This window comes from Carassius carassius, chromosome 22 (genome assembly GCF_963082965.1).
Source record: "Carassius carassius chromosome 22, fCarCar2.1, whole genome shotgun sequence".
Classification (NCBI taxonomy): domain Eukaryota; kingdom Metazoa; phylum Chordata; class Actinopteri; order Cypriniformes; family Cyprinidae; genus Carassius; species Carassius carassius.
Genome location: NC_081776.1, coordinates 11754875 through 11775881, shown reverse-complemented (window position 1 = coordinate 11775881; position 21007 = coordinate 11754875). Strand labels below are relative to the sequence as shown.

Here is a 21007-nt window from a genome sequence, read left to right as displayed (position 1 = left end):
CATCATCGTTTCACAAAATATACGGATAGATATAGTTAGCTGAATGGATGCATACCTGTTTATTAGAATGCAAGCATCTCTCTGTAGTTTCAGCTTGTCACGAAGCTCTCTCTATCTTGGAAATGCAACTCCAATATTTACCCGTGTCTTGTTTCTTCTCTTGTCCCAAAACCTTCTCAGGTCATTTATTTCACCCGTACGTTTGCGCTTCACAGAACGTGCAGACAAAGCATAATCATGATCCATAACTAAGTTATTGATTGAGGTATAAATATGAAAATAAACAATATAAATATAAAATATAATAGTCTCGATCAAGGCTAGCTACTACTTTTTCTTCTTCGTCTCGTCTTTGCTTCTGTTCACCTTTGTATTTGGCGGTTCCGCAGGAAGTTAGATAAACTAGAGGGGTCAAAATTTATATGACGCCATAGACGGGCGACAAAAAGGAAATAAAGAAACATGCCGTGTCTTCTAATTAAACTATAATTTTCTCCGGATTTGAAAGTTCGTGGAAACTGTCGGGATAATGTAAGGACACAACTAAAAAATATATATAACATAGATATAGTGATATCTGCTATTTTTAAAGCAGAAAAATTACATATTGCACCTTTAACATTTAGATTTAACATTTAGATTTATATTTATATTTAACATTTAGATTTAACATTTATATTTAACATTTAGATTTAACATTTAGATTTAAATTTAGATTTAACATTTAGATTTAGATTTAACATTTAGATTTTATATTTACATTTAGATTTAGATTTAACATTTAGATTTAACATTTAGATTTAGATTTAACATTTAGATTTAACATTTAGATTTAACATTTAGATTTAACATTTAGATTTAGATTTAACATTTAGATTTAGATTTAGCATTTAGATTTAATATTTAGGTCTATCATTTAATATTTATATTTAACTATTTAAAATGTCTCTAAGTTGACAAATATTGTTGTAAATGTGCTAAAAAGTGACCGTCAAAAATTCATACCAGTTTTTTTAAACATTGTTTGAAGCTAAATGTGACAAAATGTTGCTGTTATTTTCAGCATGAAGAGGCTTTACAAACGGCACCCGATATAATGTTATATTAAAATGTTCATGTTGAAAAATTTGGGATGCACTAGTCTACCTGTTTCAGCCGCATATATGCCCATTGAAAATGACCGCACTTTAGTACAATGCAAATACATTAAAGAACTAGAGATATGATGACTAGTTGACTATAAGTATTGTTATGGTGCAAAAGTCAAACTTCAGAGGCATGTCATCAATAACCTTTAATGGAATGTAAATATACAGTACAGACCAAAAGTTTGGAAACATTACTATTTTTAATGTTTCCAAACTGTACTGTTATCTGTACTGTACATCCAAGCTTAGCTGAAGGAATCTGCGAGGGCAATGGACAAGAACATCGGTGTACCCAGGGCAGGCTTAAAAACAATTACCCTTGTATGGTTGTCTATTTACAATAAACATTATAGTGCTGTCAAAATGAATGATTAATCCAAGTGAGTAATCAAAAACTAAAAATGAAAAATAACTCATCATCCTGATACCTTCTTGATTGATACCTTCCTGTATTCGCTACATACGTCTGCTATGTTCAGTGTTCGGGGGTAACGAGTTACAAAGTTGGTATAGCATAGATATCACAACATTGTCAATCGCGTCGTCAATCGCAAACGCTAATGTATTCAAACGTCTCGCTACCGGACTACCTACAGTAGCTTAATTTGTGGAGGACGAAGAGAAAGCACCCATTTGGTAAATGAGCCAGTAGTGAGAAATAATAACTTTTAAGTAGGGTCCGGTGCCATTTCGATACTTTTAAAATGGTACCGGTGACTGAGCCGATACTTAAAAAAAGAGCCGTAAAAAAACTATGGATAACATTAAAGAACATTACAAATATTTAAAATAAATTCATAGCTTTCGCCTTGGATGCTCTCATTTCCCAAGTTGTGCTTCCCATAATCTAAGGCTTATAAATGTATTTCACAATCTGGGATATTATTTAATACAAAACCACACATAATGTTTCTACTGTATTCCTGTCAATCTCTCTGATATTTAGTTGAAATGAGTGCTGTCTGTCACTGTCATTAATCAGTTCTGTGAATGACTGTATGTTCATACTTTATAAAGTAGCGACAATGTCGTTTGTAAAGTACAGTAGCCTACTGTGCAAAGGTCTTAGGCACATTAGTATTTTCACCCCCAAAAAGGTTTTTAAGCCAGTTATTTATATCTTTTGCTGTAGTGTGTCAGTAGGAAATATCAGTTTGCCATTCATTTTAACAATAATCTAGTGCGATTTTGAATGCACAAGCAGTCTGACAACGGCCAAATGAATGTTTGGAAATGTAAACTGATATTTTATACTGACACACTACAGCAAAATATATAAATAACTGGCCGAACGCCATTCTTTTAAGTGAAAATACTAACGTGCCTAAGACTTTTGCACAGTAACTAGTGTATGTATAAAGTACGTAAGATTAAATTAAGTATATTTAAATAAGTGTAATTAAAGTATGTGTTTGTTTATATGTGTTAAGGGCTAGATTGTCGCTGGAGGAAACAGCTGTTCAGTGATGAGCGGTGACAAGAGAAAACTTTACAGAAGATGAGAAACCGACTGCTCCCTCATGACCTTTTGTAAACTGTATTTATGACAAAGAACTGCACACATACAGATATTCTAACAATCTTTCGATAAACACATGCCTTGTGTCCTGTCTCTATTTGAGTCTGCTCGCGGTCTGCAGATTGAAGAGCGCGCTGAAAGACGGGGAGGAGACCGGTCTGACGCCGGTTTCATATGAAACTTAAGGGGACTGACTCTCAGGCGATCGCAAATTTGTGTACAGTTTATGGAGCTAAATGCTACAGCACCGCAAAAAAAGCCTAGCGACGCCTGTGCTTCTTGTGTACATTTCGGAGAACCAGGACAAATTTCAATCGATCGCTCAGGCATTTAAAAGGCACCGAAATCTGCTTCCTCTTATTCGGTTCGGGCATACCGGTTCCATACCCAACCCTACTTTTTAGGAAATATATTTTTTGATAAACGAACCCAAAACTGGCCATGTCCTTGCAGGAGTGTGATGTGACGTTTGTCATGTGCAGGTGTGATGGATCGCGTACAGACCATAGACTGTATAAAAATATGGACGTAGTGTCCGTGACGTCACCCGTAGACTAATGAAGAGAGTTTTTGAAGCCTAAAGTGTGTAGAGCGGTCCGTCGCCATCTTGGCAGCGCGTCACCGCGCGACTCTCCCGGACAATCAAAAATGGGCAAAAAGGCGGGAGCTAGTTGCTGTAGCCGCGCCCACCTAGCGCGACGGCAGTGTCAGCAGCGGCAATCTCCCTGTCACTCAAGTGGCCACGCCCTTAATTATGCAGAAATTTAAGTCTTAATATAATTTAAACGGATGAGTTATAAAAAAATTCACCCCCCTCACAGTTGTCATGAAGGGCAAAATGAGCTATTTAGACCAAAATAATTTTTTGAACCAGGCTGTAAACATGTTTTTTCCTGCTGTAAAGTTGGGCATTTTAACATGGGGAGTCTATGGGACTGACTCCCTTTTGCAGCCAGCCTCAAGCGGCCAGTCGATGAATTGCAGTTTTAGTCACTTCCTTATTGGCCTCACGAGAGAGAGCGGGAGGTTGGCGCTCGGTACAGACCAATAGGGTGTCGGAATCAGGCACGTGCACAGGTAGGGCTCAACCTGTGCAGAACACATGCCCTTTTTGCCCTTACACTCCAAAATGCCCTTTTTTTGGTGGTGTTTTTTATTTATTTTTATTTTTTTATCAACGTCTGTCTGTCCGTTTTACAAACATTAAGCAAATGAAAGTTCTTAAAACGAGCTTGTGTAAATCTTAAAGTAGTCATGACCCACAATTTGCACTTTTCCACGAGAATCAATGTATGTTATGATTGCCTAACGATTATACACTGGCCGGGAAGCCGATATTTAAAAATGAAGCGTTTGTTTACCTCAGGGTTTGTAAAATAGCCCACGTGCACGCGCACTCAAATACGAGATTTTGATTTCTTCCCCGTCTTGACGTCAAGACGGGGCAGGATATACCATATATGGACACCGCAGCAGGAAGCTCGCCCTTCCCCTCTCCCCCTCATATTTAGTAGAGAAAGACGCTGGAACTAGTGCACACGTGAGTTGCTCTGTGGTTGACTGCCAGAATCAACATGTAAATGTGTTTTCTCTACCAAGAACGGACCTACCTATCAGAGACCAGTGGATTAAATTCATTTTTGATGAAGCGGTTCCTTCAACCCTTCCCACTGGCTTATCGTTACGTGTTTGTGCTAAACACATTGTACGCTGAAATCCTTTACAAATTTGGGGCTATATCAGGCGAAGTTGGCATCGAAGCTCGGGAGAAGCGACATTCCAACAAAATTGCATGCAATTGAAACGGTAAGACTGTGTTTTTTATTGCTCTACTGTGTGTAACAAACAGCATCTAACTGTTAATGCGGCTATTGTATGCTATTGCGTCTGTCACTAGTCAAATAAACGAAAGACTCGTGGTGAAGTAATTATTTATGTTCCCTGTAAACTGACTGCAAAAACGGACTTTTGACTGCATTATAATGATTTCTTAATTCAGAATATGATCAAGATTGCGTAGGTTGATGTGTTCGGGGAATTTGCCAGTTAATAGTAACATTTAAAGCCCCTTAAGTGAACGAAATGACTCGAAAAAAGATTTGTTCATTTTGATGAACAAGCTTGAACAAGAGAGTCTGGCGTTGCCAGATTGGGTGTTTTTCCCGCTACATATTAATGCCGGTTTACGGTGTGTTTTAGGTGTGTTTTCGCCTAGAAGGCTTTATAGAAATCTGGCATCCTACTGATCTAAGTTAAACAGAGAGCGTGGCGTTCACAGACACCAGAATGAACGACTTCACAGTAACGTTCATCAGACAGTAATGCTGTACGTTCAGTTCATGTTCGCCCAAAATATGAACGAGTTCATGAACTATCGTTCAATGGACGCGTTCAGGCACAACACTGGCAGGAGTATTAGCTTCGAGGTATGGGGAATGGCTGCTAACGTACTTTGCAAAAAACAAATGACTGAGATCATCATGAATTCGGTTATTGTTTATTTGTTGCCTAACGCTTATATATGAGGCGCTGTCTAGTCTGTGTGTGTGTGCTGTGCTCGTCTTATATTTGTGTGTGTGTGCTGTGCTCGTGTCTCATATGAGTAACGTTATGTGCGTGAGTTCATATACATGTATGTGTGACCACTTAGTATATATGCAAGCGTGTTTCATATGTGTGCGTGAATGAAGTTTGATTTAAGCCCTAAACGGCGCCTCATACTTATACACTGGCCGGGAACCCTGTCGCGTTCATTCACAACTTGCGCCATGATGTCAGTTTGTAATGATATGCTAAAGCGTTACCTGCGTTGTCACCCCCCCCTTCCTGCAACCAATCAACGCGCCCCTCATTTGCATTATTATAATGACCGTCCACGACAGCCAAAATATCGCATCAGATCTCGCGAGACAATAATGCCTACAGAAATAAGGGTCTGAGGAGCTCTGTGTTTATTTTTTTTCCACTTTTCTTTTTTAGAAGGGCCTGAAAGACTATAATACAGCAGTAGGTATCCAAGGTAATACGAGGGTATGACTCCTTTAATCGATCGTCAAGCTGTCAGTAAGCTGATAACTCCGCCCCCTCTATACTCATTGCATCAACTGAAGTTCCACAGCAGCCGCACAGTAGACAACAGCTGAGCTGAACAAAGTTTTGCGAAGGGTAAATAAATATCTTGTTGTTTGAATAAGTACTACTAAACACTAGTGATGGCAAAATCGAGGCCTCGTGAACCAATGAAACAGTTGAACCAAATGTGCCATATTGTTTCGAGGCTTCGAATCAATCCGACACCCCTCTCAACGGTGACACCTAGTGGTCACTTGCAGGTGTTGATCTGAAACAACCTTGACGAGCCATTAAAAAAATGTGTTGTTTTTTTATTATTATAATGTTCTAATATGTGAAGCTTGTAACCTATAGGCTCCTCACTGTGCATAATGTTATTTTGGTCATGAAAAATGAATATTAATAAAAGAAATCAAGCCACAATGTCTCACTTTTTTAGAGATTTTTATTCAAAAATATTAATTTATCTGCTGTGGAAGGACTTAGCCTACTTCTTTTTTTACAGATAATTTCTCCAGCCTTTGAAAAAATCCTCTCACAAGGGACACTTGTTGCTGGCATACAAAGATATTTTTTTGCAAGGACATACAAATGAGGAAAGATTACTGCTCTCTCTTTCCAGTAAGTTAGTGGATCATGAGTTCTGGGCAAATACGCATCGTTGATGTATTTTTTCACTTCCACTGTGGCATCAGCTGTAGCATTGTGTATCATCTTGGTTTGATGGATGCGAGTATCAAAAAGTTCCCATAAACTGTCCTGTGTTTCTACTGGTGTTGATGTTGATGGTGATGGTGATGATGATGATGATGGGTGTGATGTTGACATTTCTGGGTCTGAATAAAAATGAAAACAGCAATTAGTAACAAATCCTAAACTGACGGCATATATGAAGGATATATTATATTACATGATTCAGATTACATAACATAACACAGACTGAAACTGCTCACCAGGATTTGTGTTTGAACGCATCAGTGAAGCACACTCCAGTGTGATATGCTTTTCAGCTTCCTGGGCTTTGGCAGCATTTCCAAATGCCACATTTTTGAACCTTGGGTCCAGCAGTGTAGCCAGTGCCAAGGCTCTAAAACTCTCATAACCTCCACATCTGGAGTGCAGACCTTCTTGCAGATGTGAGCCTATGAGCCAAAACAGGAGAAACACATATTTATAATAATGACAATAATATGACAGTTATGGCCAATCACATGGGTAGTATGGTCATTGTGGCCTACCTAATTGAACAGTTGATTCCTGCGTTGCATTTCCTTTTTTCTGTGCAAGCTTGTGCTGCAACATCCTGTACAGTGGTATAAGCTTTGAAGCAGACACTCTCTTTTCCTCTGACATCTCTGTTGTTGCGAGTTTGAATGGTTGCAGTATTGACAATGATTGTTCAATAATGTCATAATCAATACTTGTCAGGGGAGCAGTATCATTGTTTAAGTTGGAAAGTGCAGCAGCCACTGGTTCACGTTGGTCATACAAGCGCTGTAGCATGTCAAATGTGCTGTTCCATCTCGTGTCAACCTCCTGTATCAGTTTCAGAGTTGGTCTTCCCATCAAGCTCTGCATCTCCACAAGCTTGTCCTTTGCTTTGCAGCTGGATCTGAACAACCCCACTATCTTTCTGGCCTTCTGGCGTATTCCATTGATGACTGGGGTTTGATCTAGTGCCTTTTTCACAATCAAATTTAAAGTATGAGCAAAACATGGGACATGGCGAAGGTGGAGTAGCTGGGCACTTAGGATCATGTTAGATGCATTGTCAGTCACCATGCACTGAACTTTGGAGGTTATTCCCCACTCAGCCATTAGCAAGGCTTTAGCCTCCATGAGATGCTAGGCTGTGTGGGTTTGGTAAAACCTCCTTACACTCAGTACAACAGTTGCCATTTTTGCCTCTGGTGTTATGTAATGGCAAGTCACACCAAGATATCCATCCATATTAATGGAGGACCACATGTCAGCTGTAAGGCTAACAAATTCGGCCTTTTGTAGGTCCTCCATTGTCTTCTCCTTGGCTTTGTTGTACTTTTCGCTGACCATTATTTTAAGCACCTTCCGGGATGGGAGGACATAGCTTGGATCAAGCTTGTTCACAAATGCCCTGAATCCCTCATCGTCCACGATGGTGAAGGGCTGCAGATCCTTCACCACCATGTTTATAAGAGCCTCATCCAATTCCCTCTGTCTGACTTTTAAAAGAGAAGACAAAACATACTTTCAGACAAATACATTGGAAAAATTCAGCTTCAATTAGTGCACATCTATTAAAAGTATAGCCTACTGGTTCATTATTTGGAAACCTTCCAGTGTTTATAATCAGTGCTTTATATAACTTATAAACTTTATAAACAGTGTCCCAAAAGGTTTTAATTATATTTCAATTATAATTATATCCCAAACAATGCATACCTTGCTTAGATGGCCCAGCAGTGTCAGTAGCAGGCCTAGGTACAGGGGGAATGCCATTTTCTGCACCCTGCAAAATGGCAGGATGAGTGCTCCTCAAATGGCGCATCATGGATGATGTATTGTTGCAGTAGGCTAGCTGCCGATCACAATACACACATCTCACTTTATTTGGGGTTTCTAAATGGAAATGCTCCCACACCACAGATGTACGGCATCTCTTCTGGGGAGCTTCCATTTTATCTATCTATCCAAATCTATCTATCTATATATGAATCGATCTATGTATCTAGATATGTATCTATAATCTATGTATCTATATATGTATCTATCTATAATATATGTATTTATATATGTATCTATAATCTATCTATATATGTATCTATCTATAATATATGTATTTATATATGTATCTGTAATCTATCTATATATGTATCTATCTATTAATCTAGCTGTCTATATATATTTATATCTATGTATCTATTAATGTGTCACTATATGTATACTCTGTCTGTCTCTAGCCTCTCAGTCAATGTGTTGTGTAAATTTAAATGTAAGTCTAAATTGCCTATAACTAATCAAATCGCACTATGTCACTATATCACCAAAAATCCGCTATCTCAAAGTCAAACTCCTCTCACAAAAACCCACGAGGTCAAAATGCGTTTATTTCACTTTTATACAGATGTGCGATTGTGTGGTCTGTTCCCGACCGTTCCAATCAAACGCTGATTCGGCGGACCACACCTGATGAAACAATTAGTGAAACACTTTGAGGCTTCGTTTGGTCATAGTCACGTGACATGGGTGTTTCGAATCACGCTTCGGATCAGTGTTTCGACACATCTGCGCTTCGGGATCTCGCAAAGCTTCGGAACGACTGTTTCGCTTCAGCCATCCTTACTAAACACTATGTCTATAAAGGCTCATATTTTATTTATTTGATGTCTGACTGACTCACTGACTGAGACATGTGGGACGTCGCCTGAGAGAGAGGGCTAGCATTTGCCATCTAGTCATAGCCAACACTTAAATAGCCAGTGCATATAGTAGCATTTTTTATAAAATGCGTTTTTTGCCAAATGCATTTTACCACAGGAAAAACTGAGCGCTCCGTCTATACGTTATAGCTACAGAACCTAGTTTGTAACCTGTAGATGAAAATGTAATGTGATGCCGGCAGCGGCAGGCGCCGTCGCCGTTTTAATGACGGACCAAAAAAAAAAAAAACATTTGCACACATTCGCTGGTCAAAAACTATATATTGATAAGTAATACAACAACATATAATTTGTTTTTACCATCGGAAAATCATAACAGGTGCGCCCCCGCGCTGTTTCGTACTGGAACTTACACAAAGCGACGCGTGATCCTCGTCACCTAGATAACATATATTTCTAAGAAATTTCTTCTTTGATTCATGATTGCTGATACACTTAATTTATTAACATTTAGGCTCGTCCTCACATAGTAGTAAATAAAAAAAATTACAGAAGATCACTGTGAAATCTTTATATTTTGTCATGTAGAATGTAATTCATGATTCATTCCAAGGCTTCATTTATTTGATCCAAAATACAGCAAATCAGTAATTTTGTGTAATATTTTTACAATTTTAAATAACTGTTTTCTATTTGAATATATTTTAAAATGTAATTTATTTTTGTGATTAAAGCTGAATTTTCAGCATCATTACTCCAGTTCAGTACTCTTCAGTGTCACGTGATCCTTCAGAAATGCTTTTCACTGCAACTGTACTTTTCACACTATTTTTATTTATTTTTTCATTGCTGGCTTATTTTAGGTAAAGTGTAGTGAATAAGAGACCTTCAAGAGACCAACATCCCTGGTCCACCACAGTATAAAATTTTTGCCAGGTAGGCGGATACATGTTGGATATGTTATAGTAACGATATGGCTATAGTTTCTTATAATCTGGAATTGAGTTGGACATAATTACTTAAATTATATTTCAAAAAAGTTTGTCAAAAATACTTGACTCATTGCTCACCTTCCCCTCTTCTCAATTTCATTCATAATCATGTTAACCAAATAATACAAATTAGCTTATAAAACCAAACAGAATAGCTAAAAAAGAGAATATATATAATTGATATAAAAAAAGGGAGGGGGGTGCCCTTTTTCAGTTTCAGCACATGCCCCTCAAAAGGTCTGTGCACGGCCCTGGTTGGAATGGTATATGTTTATTAGGGGTGTAACGATTCACTCGTTTTCTTGATGCATCGATTACAAACCCTGTCGATTCATATGCATCGATCTTGAAACATGATTTTTGAATCGTGAATCGTCGATCTTGGACAGTACTCGATTTAAAATGCTAAGAATCGAATGAATCCCGTTTTCTATAGCGATTCAATGCTTTCAAAATGTATACACATTAAATTACTACACGCATGAATTAATGGAGACCTTGAAGAGTGTTCGTGAATCGTGCCTCTTATCTGTCATTCACGCGCTCCACTGTTTACCGACTGAGACTGTCACAGGATTGCGCTCGCGCTCCGTTCGTCTCTGACGCAGCTGACGTGTGAGCTATAGGACTCGTGGCCAGTAATGCTAATGTGAAGTAGTTTTACTTTTCTGTAGTTTGTCAATGGCTCTCTGCATCTTACCGAAGGAGTTACCGGAGCCGTCGACAGCTGTATTTATTGCATGGACGGAGCAGAAATGTAAGTGTCTAAATCATACGCACAGTTCCATTGAATTATAAATGTGTTTAAACAATGCGGATGAACCGAATATACGAAGGAAACTTTCAAAATTAACCACAGCATTAACAACGACCTTGAAATAAGAGCGCGAGATTTATCTGATAATATGCATGAAAGTAGCATTTGTTTCATTAGCAAACACACATCTGGCGCGTTTTCTCTCAAAATCATTCGCTGATGGAGAGGAAAAGTTCAATAGAGATGAAGACGTTTTCACACTGAAAGAGAAGCGATCTCGCTCTCATAGACATGCCAGGCTATATCTGCAGCTAAACTGAATAAAAGCAGAATGAACTGATGAAACCCACAAACAATTTATGAATGATGCAGTGCTAATTGACATTTATTACAGTACAGAAACTATAAAGTATGTTTTCTACCTTATTCTGTGCAGAAAATTTAAATAATTGCTAATTAAATGTAGCCTAGTATATAAAACAATCATAAAATTGCCATTAGGAAAAAAATATCGATTACAAATGATTGATTATTGTCCAGCAGTGTATTTGATTTATTACAGCCAATTAAAAGTAATTAAAAAAGAAGATAATTCCTTGTAAAAAATAATAATAATAATAGTTATTATTATTATTATATAGGCTACATACATAAAATGATTGTATTTGACATTTCTGTCACTTCTGAAATTATGGCTACACCCCTGGTGTGACAAAATGTTAGCTTATACATAATACTCTTTAAGCTCTTTTTTTAAAAACTTGGCTTACATACATTTTTACGTATGCCATGTTGCATCATTAAACTATCATTTAACAATGGACAAAAGTGTTTTTTTTGTTTTTTTTTACCTATGGTTCTCTAACCATAAATGCTACTGTAATTTGCCCCCTGACTAAGCATTTAAAGAATTTAGTAGAAGCATTTAAATAATCCCATGAATGCACTTAAAGAATGCAGAATCGAATCGTTATAATCGAATCGAATCGAATTTAATTGTGAATTGAATCGAATTGAATCGTTCTAAATTTGCAAAAATCGTTCTTGAATCGAATCGAAACGCTGCCTTGCCAAAGATTCACAGCCCTAATGTTTATACTTCTCATCCAACCACAATCAATATCACTCCATCCGGATGGCGCGATTTATCTGGATAGGTTTTTTTATTTTTTTATGATGACAAGCCGGAATGAAAACAAGCCAAAATGAACTAGCAGTAACGAAATTTATTTTTAAAATGTAAGGAGTAGAAAGTACAGATACTTGCGTGAAAATGTAAGGAGTAGAAGTAAAAAGTACTCGAGTAAAGTATACATACCCCAAATTTCTACTTAAGTAATGTAACGAAGTATTTGTACTTCGTTACTTGACACCTCTGTGCGTGTGTCATTCTTTTTGAGCTGGGCGTGTTCTCTCGTGTCTTCCGGGGCGAGCAGACTTGCGCAAAGTTTCAAAGGTTCACCGAACGAAATGATTCAGAGTCCCTCCCTCGTGGAGGGAGAGGTGAATATGAGAATAAAACTTATTAAGAAAAGAAAAGAAAAACGGAGATGAGAGCTCCCTAAGGAGCCATGGAAAGAGACGTTCTCTCAGACGAAGTGCTCGTAAGAACTTTCTGTGTCAGTCTCTTATGGAGCAACTTGGTTCACGCCTCTGTTCGCGCGAACAACCAATGAATGTCCAAAGATCAGGAAAGGCAGGAAAAAGTTCCTTTGTCTCTGAGGAGACACCCACTCAAGTAAGTTATGGTGTTGTCAGAATTCAGCAGTTATATTCCAGCAAGATGGTAATTCCAGAATACTGTAATTATTCTAGAATACTGTAATTTCCTATGTATGGGTGGTTCAGTCAAAGCAAGATGGTTAAACAGATACCAAGAATGACAGGTAAAGGTAGGAGAAACATAAGGTTACATTCAAATGCATATGCACAATAAAATTGCAGATACTCCAATTTGATACGGGAAGATATCTAAGCACAAAAAGGAAATACAGTTTAATACATTTACAATATATTTACTTTCCTTTTTCCTTACAAGAATTCCTAGCGAGCTGGGCTTTTTCTGTTTCTCCCAGTTGGGTCATAAAGTTTTATGACCTGGTCAGAGGTAGGGTTACAAAATCATGACTCTATTTGAGAACATTAGTTAGGAGAAACATTTCCAAGTTACAAATCAGACAATCATTACCATCGCATAACAGGGCTGATCAGGTATGCAAAGCATAAACCTATCAAACACATCTTAGTAATGACTTGCATGATGAGTGTAAAGAAACATTTGTGTGTGTGTGTGTGTGTGTGTGTTGTGGATTGTTCGTCGTGCTGTGGGGGGGTCGTAAGGCAAATTAAACCCAGCCATGCTGGCACCAGGCCAGTTATTCAGCTTGCAGAGAGTTTGGTTTACATGCATGAGTTCAGAGGCTATAAGCTTTAAGTTCATTCATAAGGAATGTGCATTGTTTTAGATAAAATGAGCCATGATTCATTAATTCAGAACCAATGAATGAATGAACTGCTCATATGCTACAACTGCTGGAATACTTCACTAGCAGGAGTCATACCAAATGATAGATGTTTGAATCTGTATCTACCCGATGGCGTGTTGAATGTGCATAGTAGGGAGGATTCCGTGTCAAGTTTGACTTGCCAGTAGCCATCCTTTTCATCAAAGATGAACAATTTTTATTTCCAGAAAGCTTGCACAGGACATCTTCAGGTGTTGGAATAGATAAGTGTTGACGAAAAACAGCTTTATTTATGTCACAAGGATCCAAGCATACCCTGTAATGACCCATGCTTTTTTCAGTGACAACAAGGCTGTTGACCCAAGGAGCAGGCTGGGTGACTGACGCTATAACGTCTGCTTGCAACATTTTGCACGGCACTGCTAAGGGAATTTTTCTGCAGCCTTCTTAAATTTCAATATGAATATTGAAATTTTTCTTAAACTCCTTTATCACTGATACTGAACACAATCTTGTCTCTTATCATGTCAGATTCCACTGAGCAAAATTCGCAGTCCTTATTCTTTTGTTTTATTTCTGTGACATACTTATTGATGGTAATCGAATCAGGCATGGGGTAGGCCCAGAACTGGTGCCTTTCAAAAACAACATTCTCGGTAAGCAATACTTCTCCAATACAGTAACTATATCTTGCATTGTTTCATTCTTCCCATCTGGTTAATAGACAGTGAGTTGTATACTTCTAAGGCCTCATCTCCTAAAGAATGAAGGAGAATGAAGATTTTTACTTTTTAACTTTTTTAAATCTGAACCTGTAGCAGTCATGTAAATGTTGAACCGCTGTATCCATCTTCTCCAGTTTTCACCTGTATTCCCCGACAGGACTAATGGAGGTGGTAATCTGAATTGATCTTTAAATCAGGATGATCTCACTATCTTCGTCAAGTCTCAGTGATGTCAAACGCAGGCTCGAGTTCATGTAATGACTCTTCTGACACCATGTAGTGTTTCTTCTGTTGCAGTGTATCCAATAGGCAACATACGCGGAGAGTTATAATTCAGAAACACATATTTATTACAGAACACAAGCAGCTCCTGCTGCTAACAGTCTAACTCGTCTGACCCGGTAACCCCTGCAGTCCACCCCAAGGTGGTGCATATACACGGCGCGGGAGTACTAAGTTGAGTTTTTGAGTGTTTTAACTCTTTTGAATGTTTAAATTGGCAAGGCTTAAAAACACGTGGACATGATAAGTTTTCGTGGTGATTCGCAGCAATGGCCCTTCAACCGTCCTGAGCATCTTTTTATGCTGGCCTCAGGCATGGGCCCCTATAATCGTCACTACCTTCAACCCCACTAGCCATGGCCCTAGTGTGTAATGATTTATAAAATAGAGACAGATTCAAATTGACAAACTCTTTAGCTGATGGCTAATCATTTGGTGTTTGTTTGTGTCTAGAGTTACTGTGCAAAAACACCATATTATAAGGGTTAAAATAGTTTTGAAATAAGTATTTGCTTTTGCAAGAGATGCTTTGTTTTGCTTGTTGTGTGCATTTTGTGGTTTAGCATGAGTTTAGGAAAAAATATTATTATTTTTTTCTTATATTGAAAAGTTGTGTGAATGCAGTAGAGTGTTTTCTTCCTTTCTGCTCATGTTTTTTTGATGTAGTTAAGAAGAGTGCCTGTGGTTTCATGTGCTAAATACATCACTCTGAAAGACTGCAGAGCTGCTCTGGATCCTGTCACGGTTCATGAATTCACTCTCTCTCTTTCGTCCAGTGTGCTGTTGTGTGTGTGTGTGTGTGGGCGTGGTCACTGATCAGCGATGATCAGCAGCGTCAGCTGGTTTCAATTGTTTGTTCCTATATAAGTTCATTAACTGGTGTTTCATGTTGTCAGATCGTTGTTTCTACCCGGTGTGCTCCCGTGCTGTTCCTGTGTCCTTTGTTCCTGCCTAGTCTTCCTGTCTTCGTCATTCGTTCCTGGATCGTCACTCAACACTGGATTACAGCTTCTTCACTAGGATTACTCACTCACCGGGATTCAAGGGATCGTCACTGGACCGAGCACCACCACCTGTTGTCCACCGAAGTCCCTGAGTCATCTGTCCATCTGCCTTGTGTCCGCTCGCCTGTGTCTCCTGTGATCTTGCTCATTTACCTGACCTTTTTGCTGTTTGTCAATAAATACGCCTTACGTTTACATCCTGTGTCTGTCATACGTTACAGAACGATCTGACCATTATGGATGTAGCAGGCGCTTCTACGTGGGACGAGTTTGCGGCTCGAAGTATCGCTAGAATGGACACCCAGGAGGAGAACATCTCCCTCACAGGGAGGGCGGTCCAAGCGCTTGTGACGCAGGTGTCCGAGCTCACCCAGCAGATACAACAGCTCCGAGTCTCCACTGCGCCACCCACACCGCCGACTCCACCCCCTCTTCCAGAGCCGCAGCCGCAGCGTGAATCGAGACTACCGACACCCGAAGGTTATTCAGGTGAACCAGAGTTTTGCAGAGCTTTTCTGACCCGATGTTCTATGCACTTTGCATTATAGCCTCAGACGTTCAACCAAGAGCGATCCAAGGTGGCGTTTGTGCTGACGCTACTCTCCAGCCGGGCGGCTCTCTGGGGAACGGCGGTGTGGGAGAATCAAGACCCATGCTGCGCCTCGTTCCAGGCACTCTCCGAGGAGATGAGGAGGGTTTTCGATCGGGCGGCGGCGGGTAGGGAGGCGGCCAGACTACTCGCCGATCTTCGTCAAGGTCACGGTTCGGTGTCAGAATATTCCATCCAGTTCCGCACCCTGGCTGCAGAGTGCCGATGGAACGAGGAGGCGCAGTGGGACAGATTCCTGCATGGGTTGGCTGACCGTATTCAGAGGGAGATTTACACGCTGGACCTTCCTACTAGTCTCAATGGACTTATCGAATTAGCACTTCGAGTAGATGCTCGGCTGAACAGAATGGGCCGTTTCCAACAAGATCATCCAGTTCGTGGCATGGAGACCCGACGTTCTGAATTCCTGGATACGGTCAGCCCCTCTTACGATCCGGAACCCATGCAGGTGGGTAGAGCTCGGCTTTCCCGGGAGGAGAAGGAACGGCGGAGATCCCACGGACTGTGCCTTTACTGCGGTAGGGCGGGCCACTTCATCCACTCGTGCCCGTTAAAAGACCAAGCCCGGTAGTGACTATGAGGCTACTATCGGGCGGGATCTCCACCGGGAAGACCTCATCCTCACCATCATCATCTACTCTCCTTCCGGTAAGACTAAGGTGGGCAATCAACACTCACGACACCCAGGCTTTATTGGATTCAGGGGCAGAAGGTAATTTTATGTATATTGAACTGGCTCACCATCTCCACATTTCTACCACCCCTCTCACATACAAAATCGCTGTCAATGCTCTCAATGGACAACAGCTCTCCAACATTACACATGCCTCTGAACCCATCACTCTCATCATGTCTGGCAACCACACTGAGACTATAACATTCCTCCTCATAAGCTCACCTCTGGCACCCATCGTACTTGGTCATCCTTGGTTCACACAACACAATCCCAGAGTCGATTGGGGGCACAACACCATTTCTATGTGGAGTAATATGTGTCATGAGTCATGTCTGGTGTCTGCGTGTTCGTCTGTACCTGTGTCTGTTTTCCAGAAGGAGGTGGTGAATTTATCTAACGTGCCCGAAGAGTACCAGGACCTGAGAGAAGTGTTCAGTAAGTCTCGTGCTGCTTCTCTTCCTCCACATCGTCCCTATGACTGTGCTATAGACTTAGTACCAGGTGGGTCTCCGCCCAAGGGCAAGTTATATTCACTTTCTGTTCCAGAGAGGGAGGCTATGGAGAAATATATTTCTGATTCTCTAGCATCCAAATTCATTAGACCTTCCTCATCTCCAGCGGGGGCGGGGTTCTTTTTTGTGGGGAAGAAGGATGGGTCTCTGCGACCGTGCATTGATGATCGAGGGTTAAACAACATCACGGTAAAGAATACTTATTCTTTGCCGTTGATGTCTTCAGCTTTCGAACGATTGCAGGGAGCATCTATTTTTTACAAAATTGGATTTACGTAACGCTTATCATTTGGTTCGCATAAGGAAGGGAGATGAATGGAAGACCACATTTAATACCCCCAGGGGGCACTTTGAATACTTGGTTATGCCCTTCGGGCTCTCCAACTCGCCCGCGGTCTTCCAGGCACTCATCAATGACGTGTTGAGAGATATGGTTGATCAATTCATATATGTTTACCTGGATGACATATTGATTTTTTCCTCTTCTCTCCAGGAACACGTTCAGCACGTCAGACGAGTGCTTCAGAGGTTGCTAGAGAATGGGCTTTTTGTCAAGGCGGAGAAATGTGTATTTCATGCACAGTCCGTCCCCTTTTTAGGGTACATCGTCTCGTCTGAGGGAGTGCGTATGGATCCTGACAAGATTAAGGCTGTGATAGATTGGCCAAGTCCAGATTCCCGTAAGGCCCTACAGAGATTTCTGGGATTCGCCAATTTTTATCGACGTTTTATTCGTAACTTCAGCCAACTAGTCGCTCCTCTGACCGCCTTGACCTCCCCCAGAACGACGTTCAGGTGGTCCGATACAGCGGAAGCTGTATTTGCCAAACTCAAGAGCCGCTTCGTTTCGGCTCCCATCCTCGTTGCCCCTTATCCATCACGGCAGTTCGTGGTGGAGGTTGACGCGTCAGAGGTGGGGGTAGGAGCAGTTCTTTCTCAACGTTCTGCCACAGACGATAAGGTTCACCCTTGCGCGTTTTTTTCTCATCGTTTATCACCTGCCGAACGTAATTATGACATTGGTAACCGGGAGTTGTTGGCAGTCAAGTTAGCACTGGAGGAATGGCGGCACTGGTTAGAAGGTTCTGGGGTACCTTTTATCGTTTGGACTGATCACAAGAACCTAGAATACATTAGAACTGCTAAAAGACTCAACTCTAGGCAGGCTCGGTGGGCACTTTTTTCTGTTGTTTGGGTTCCAAAAACATCAAACCCGATTCCTTATCTCGTATTTTTGACCATTCTGAACGCCCGTCTACTCCCGAGTGTATTTTACCCGAGACATTAGTGGTCTCCACTCTCAGATAGGAGGTCGAATCGAGGGTCATGAAGGCCTTAGAAGGGGTAACGCCTCCGCCCGATTGCCCACCGAACCAGTTATTTGTGCCTGAGGAGTATCGGTCTGAAGTCATTCAGTGGGGTCATTGCTCCAGTATAGCATGTCATCCAGGAGTTAATCGTACCAGTTTTTTGGTTAAGCAACGATTCTGGTGGCCGTTAATGGCTCGTGATATCCGTAGTTTTGTTTTGGCTTGCTCTGTTTGTGCCACTGGTAAGACGTCCAACCGACACCCTGATGGGTTACTACAACCGCTGTCAGTCCCTTCGAGACCCTGGTCCCACATCGCGCTAGATTTTGTCACCGCCCTCCCGCCCTCCCAGGGCAAGACTGTCGTTTTGACGGTCTTGGATCCGGGTCTCGAAGGCGGCTCATTTTATCGCCTTGCCCAAATTACCTTCAGCCAAGGAGACAGCGGTTACTGTCATAGATCACGTCTTTCGTTTACATGGCCTCCCGATGGACGTGGTCTCCGACAGGGGTCCCCAATTTGTGTCCAAATTTTGGCAAGAGTTTTGTAGATTATTGGGGGCAACGGTTAGTCTCTCTTCGGGGTTTCATCCCCAAAGCAATTGTCAATCAGAGAGAGCCAACCAAGATCTGGAGAGAGTGTTGCGATGTTTGGTTTCCAAGAATCCTTCCTCTTGGAGCCAACAACTTTCTATGGTGGAGTACGCCCATAACTCGTTACCAGTGTCAGCTACGGGCCTTACTCCGTTTGAGTGTAGTTTAGGTTACCAGCCACCAGTTTTTGCCAGTATGGAATCCGAAGTCGCGGTCCCCTCCGCTCACGCCTTCGTCCAGAGGTGTCACCACACTTGGACTAGAGCCCGTGAGACTCTCCTCCAAGTGGGGGTGCGCACCAAGGCCAAGGCAGATCGCCACCGGTCAAAGCCTCCTGTATACGTTGTCGGTCAAAAAGTGTGGCTTTCTACTAAGAATATTCCTCTCCGCTCCGTCTCTAATAAGCTTGCCCCAAAATTTATTGGCCCGTTTCCTGTCACCAAGATCATTAGTCCGGTGACAGTCCGCCTTAAACTTCCTCCTACGTACAGGAGAATTCACCCCCGCCTTCCATGTATCCAAAATCAAACCCGTGTTTTGGGCACCTATTAATCCGCCTCTCCCGGTTCCTCCCCCGCCGCGTCTCGTAGATGGGGAACCTGCTTATTTGGTTAGTCGTATTCTGGACTCGAGAAGGAGGGGACGCGGATTTCAGTACCTGGTGGACTGGGAGGGTTACGGTCCGGAGGAGAGAAGTTGGGTTCCTGCTAGAGACATTCTGGATCACTCTCTGATCGATGATTACAATCGTCAGGTAAGTCCGCCAGGGAATGCCAGGAGGCGTTCTTAGGGGAGGGGGTACTGTCACGGTTCATGAATTCACTCTCTCTCTTTCGTCCAGCGTGCTGTTGTGTGTGTGTGTGTGTGTGTGTGTGGGCGTGGTCACTGATCAGCGATGATCAGCAGCGCCAGCTGGTTTCAATTGTTTGTTCCTATATAAGTTCAGTAACTGGTGTTTCATGTTGTCAGATCGTTGTTTCTCCCCGGTGTGCTCCCGTGCTGTTCCTGTGTCCTTTGTTCCTGCCTAGTCTTCCTGTCTTCGTCGTTCGTTCCTGGATCGTCACTCAACACTGGATTACAGCTTCTTCACTAGGATTACTCACTCACCGGGATTCAAGGGATCGTCACTGGACCGAGCACCACCACCTGTTGTCCACCGAAGTCCCTGCGTCATCTGTCCATCTGCCTTGTGTCCGCCCGCCTGTGTCTCCTGTGATCTTGCTCATTTACCTGACCTTTTTGCTGTTTGTCAATAAATACGCCTTGCGTTTACATCCTGTGTCTGTCATACGTTACAGATCCTCTCTGCGGCTGGTGTGTGAACACACAAAGGTCAGATTGATATATGTTGCAAGTAAATAAAATAATTTATTATGTTAGCTAGTTTAAAAAAATAAATATACAACATACAATATAAATACAACATAACCACTCTAAATTATATTTCTGTTTGTCTAGATGCTCCACCCAAGAGGAATGTTTAAAATCTTCATGGGTATCCACCCCAAAAGACTCCCTTATATTAGCTTCAAGTAAAACCATTTTTCATTGCATTAAAAAGATATTAGCAATTTCTACTGCAAATTCGAGGTATTTGAATGATGCATCAAGCACCATCCTTTTATAACCGTTGCAGAAACAACAAGCTCTGCTCTTCACTCTCAGAAAAGAAAGGTACAAAAGCTGTCACTGGGGTGGTACCCTTGCAGAAAGTACTAATATGTACCATTTAGGTACTAATTTGGGTTACACTTTATTTTTAAGGTGTCGTTGTTACAGTGTAATTATACATTTAAGCACTGAGTAATAGTAATTAACTACATGTAATTACCATATAATTAGGGTTAGGATTAGTGTTTGGCTTATGGTTACTTGCATGTAATTATGCAGCATAATTAATTGTTATTACAATAGTAAATAATACATGTAACATGTAACAATGACACTTTAAAATAAAGTGTAACCCTGTCACAGTGTCTGGTC

General features: G+C 41.1%; 1 long non-coding RNA gene across 1 annotated transcript; it reads left to right on the top strand.

The window, feature by feature from the left end:
• The first annotated feature begins 5780 nt into the window (after window positions 1-5780).
• On the top strand, window positions 5781-10344 carry LOC132098383 (uncharacterized). The gene is made up of 2 exons (XR_009422897.1): window positions 5781-5832; window positions 9962-10344. It is a non-coding gene; the product is annotated as an uncharacterized LOC132098383 (long non-coding RNA).
• The last annotated feature ends 10663 nt before the right edge of the window (window positions 10345-21007 follow it).